The sequence below is a fragment of the Penaeus monodon genome, unplaced genomic scaffold (assembly GCF_015228065.2).
Source record: "Penaeus monodon isolate SGIC_2016 unplaced genomic scaffold, NSTDA_Pmon_1 PmonScaffold_13580, whole genome shotgun sequence".
NCBI lineage: Eukaryota > Metazoa > Arthropoda > Malacostraca > Decapoda > Penaeidae > Penaeus > Penaeus monodon.
The window spans coordinates 1-4,261 of NW_023642578.1; the positions used below are offsets into that span (position 1 = coordinate 1).

At 37.5% G+C, this 4,261-nt stretch overlaps 1 pseudogene; it reads left to right on the top strand.

Moving 5' to 3' along the window:
• The first annotated feature begins 517 nt into the window (after window positions 1-517).
• On the top strand, window positions 518-1,353 carry LOC119569237 (annotated as a pseudogene).
• The last annotated feature ends 2,908 nt before the right edge of the window (window positions 1,354-4,261 follow it).

The following is a 4,261-nucleotide window of genomic DNA, read 5'->3' on the forward strand; positions in this document are numbered from 1 at the left end:
TCCCCTATTTTACAAAGAGTCAGTTTTTCTGTATTACAAGATTACTAAAATAAATAATAAAATACATAACCAAAGTAATGATCAAGACATCAAGAGAAAAATGTACTTAAGTATAATGAAGATTTTATCTTAATTTTCTTCATACCATTTCTATGGTTGGTTTTGGGTTACATCATGCACTGCTCCATTTATTTTGTTTTATATGGAACTATTGATTTCCTTTATTTTTTGAGTCCTTGTGACCACTGAGAAAGAAATTTTCTTATAAATTGAGCCAAAGGATTCGCGTCATACAAAATGCATTTTGTGTTGGCTTCATCAGAACTTTGCTAGAGTGACGAGATTTTGTTTGAGGTATCACTAGGTCTGTGCTAGTGCTACTATGGAAATTCTCTACATTTTTTTTTTTTTTTTTTTTTTTTTTTTTTTTTTTTTTTTTATAAATTTAAACAGTAAAACATTTTTTGCAAAAAATTATATTTTTTTTTTTCTTAAGTGTATTGAAAAACTTTTACAGGCATCCCTCCCGGAATTCAGCAGCGTTTGATCTTCGCTGGCAAACAGCTTGAGGATGGTCCGCACTCTCTCTGACTAACAATATTCAGAAAGGTAAGATTTTTTTTACACTCCTTTAACCGAACAGGTATCAGAAATCCAGAGTGTCCATAAACTTTTCCTGACACTGGGTTGTGGGGAGTCCGCTACATGTAGCAGAACTTCCCTGCTCCATGCGCGTGTGCACAGCCTTACCCCACAGATCAAGGAGGTTTTAGACACCTATACATGTGACCCATCCAGGATGGTGTTAAGATCGAATTTCCCCTTTTTTTATAATGTAATGTTAATTTATGAATGAGAAAATCCTTTTTTTAAGATTTTTTTATATGAAAAGTACTAATGTATGTGAGTTTAACAATGCTAAGTCCCCCTTTTCGAATCTACTCTCCACTTGGTTTTCTACGTCTGCGTGGTGGTGTAATTGAGCCTTCCCTCAACGCTTTTTGGCTGAAAAGTACAACCTGCAACAAAAAATTTTTGCCGCAAGTGCTATGCTCGTCTTCATCCTAGGTATGTTGGTATAAGAATTTTGGTTACTTATTAATTTTATCATCCCTGTTTAGAAAGTATATATTTTGTAGATGCATGCATCTCAATTTTTGTTTTGTTATTTTAAGGGCCCTCCAATTGCCGCAAGAAGAAGTGTGGACACAATGCTGATATCCGACCCAAGAAGAAGCTTAAGGGTTAAATTGTTTTCTCATTTGAGGAGAATATAAAAAAAAGGACCATGTTATTAAATGTCTTGTACACTCTGAAGAGATACAAGACTTTGTTTAATAAAGGAGGTCATCATATAGGGTTTTATTTTTCCTTGGTTAAGATAATGTTGGCTGTTTCAGTAAATTTATGTATAGTTTAATCATTCTCTGAAAAATCGGTTGCCTGCCTTGATAAGGTCTCGGAGAGGTTAAGCTATATTTTCAGCTAGCAATAGTATTCATTTACCTTTTAAGTATATCTAATTTATTCCTGTAAGAGGTCTGCTTCTTTTTTCATGAGCAGAAGTTCAATACATTTAACTTCTTTGATAATGAATTTTTCATAAATTCCTTCATAAATTTAGGTTTTTTTTCATTGGATAGAAAGCTTGTGTTGTGGAAACTTTCAATGCTGAAGCCACTCCTTTATTGAAAAAGTGTAGTGAAACATCTCTGAGGGAAAAGGAAATTGCTGCTTCTCCATGTGGAAATTATAATTGGCATCAGTGGAAGTGTTCATCATGGGAATTACCCACATCAGTGCAAGAGCAGTTATTACAGCAACCAATGGCCGTGGCATAGGAGGATATGGATGTATTTGTGTGTTAGTTGGTCAGCATATGTAAGTAAGCTTTTAAGGAATATGGAACTGGTAATCACATATTAACTGATTTATGCATAATTGTAAAAACTAGTAATGCTAATATTTGTAACTTGGCATGTCAGTGTTGACAGATGCAGAGTACTTTTTGAATTTCTGGACTTAACAAGATTGTTCAAGACAAGCACAAATCATGGGACTATGAAGTCTGGTGATGGACTGAGAAGGTATGTGACAAAGGATAACCTTGTGTGTCCAATGTCTTTTTCGTGAAAAGATGTGTGTATAGTAAGAATGCAGAGTAGTTTTACTACTTGTGTGGGGTACTTCAAGTGGTGTGTGGTTTGCTTGTAGAACTGAAGTAGTTAAAACAGAGTGAGTGAACACAGGCTGCCTTACCACCCATCATGATTACAATGTAATTATGCTCCCTAAGGCTTGTTGCATCTTGGCTAGCTTTGGAGTTTTAGGAGATGCATTATATTTAACAAACTTACCAGACTATCATAGATTGTAGATCTTCCTAGTTAACCAAATAGCATCTATCCCTGGAAGAAAAGTGACCATCTTCAAATTGATCTAGATCATGAGTCAGCAGACTAGCAGAACATTGACTGATTTAATTAGGCTTGCATTGCATTTGTTGCACGAGCATGATGAACTGTTTTTCATGTATTAGAAAAAAATATATACATTAAATGTTTGGAGTGTGGAACTATTACTATCCATCATTGTATAAGTAACTGATGTGTGTTGGCTGATATACACTGGACTGTCCTTATTTTTACTACAGATCTCCAAGCACTGTCACCAAGGAGTACTAGCCCAACGTGACCTCGTTTGTTTACTGGTGGCTGGGGTAAGTTGCCAAATCAAAATCAGACCACACAAATGTTATTTAATTACCATAAAAAAAAAATGAACTATTGTTATTGGTAGTCTTGCCAAATATTAAACATACAAACATATGTCTGAGATAGGTAGCTAGGAAAATTCATCCAAGGTGGTGTATGTGGGGAAATTTTAATTGTATATTCATTACTAAAAATTGAGTAGGACTATCAACACAGGATAAGTTATTCATTTATTGAATACACTATTGATCAATTGTTTCTCCCTTCCAAGCAATCCCCAAGAAAACTGGTTGTACAGGATTATATAGTAGGTATGCTTATCAAAATTTTGGATTTTCTTTTTTTTTAGAAAAAACAATTTTTCATATTTGGCTTCTAAAATAGTTTTATAATTTTGTTGAAGCTTCAGTTTGCCATACTAAAACCACATGTTGGGTTTAGTATGGCCTTCTTGAAGGGGGGGGGGAATCAGAAGCACAGGAAACCTAATTTGAGAGGCTGTAGCTCTGCAATCACGACAGTAATGGCCAAATTAGTGAAAATAATGTTAAATTTGCCCAACGTAATGTCTTGCATAGGTCTAAATAAATGCTTTAATATTAATATAACGCATTGGAACCCCCCCCAATCCCTTGCCCGTTTGTTGTCGTGGGGGGGCTTTAGGAGGCGGAGACTGGGGAACCCCAATGGATGGGGAAACTCCCCAACCATGGTCTTTTTTTTTTTTCCTTCCCACTTTTTTTCGTTTTGTCCCTTTACCAAAACCCTTTCTGCTATCCACCTCCCTAAGGTGTGAGAGCCGTGCTGAAAAGGATGAAAAGGCTGACTGTGCCATTTCCTGAATGGCCTGAGGGAGCCATGGGCACGGTTATTTCCCCTGATTTAATTTACCTAGCCCTTACCCCTCCAAAGGGGACCCCTGAGGGTGGACTGTTTTTTTTTTTATCCCCAAAACATAATCCAGGCTTTTACCATGGGCCAGTAATGAAAACCTATCCCCACTATTAGGGGCAAATGAGGCTTTGCCCCTTTTATCAAAATAGCCCCAACAGGGTAAAAACCCCCACCGATTCCCTGAACCCCCAGGCCTTTTCTCCTTTTGACCACGGCTCCGAACACTGCAATAACTTACCCCTCATCAAATGCCTACTAGTACAGTAGCCAACAAATCCAACCCTTAAAAGAACATTTCCCACTCTTCCAGCATGTTTTTAAACTTCAAACACCTCTATCCCCACAACCTCCCAACATCAACCACCCCCATCCTCCCTTTTAATTTATACCTTACAGCCTTTATTGCCCACCTCTTCATAAACAACTACCTCCTCACAAACCTACTCCATCTTTCGTCCACGCCCCCGCCCTTCTACTACCCCTATCTTCTACAGCAATCTTGATACTCTCTTTAGCGCAGCCCAAATGGAACCAAATTTTTTTTTCGTGATCCCCTCCCACAGCTTCCCTACTCTGAACAACACCCTTCTCTTCCAACAATGTCTCCAAAAACAAGTAGGTAAAAGTCCTCCCTCCGTAGCCGGACCCGACTG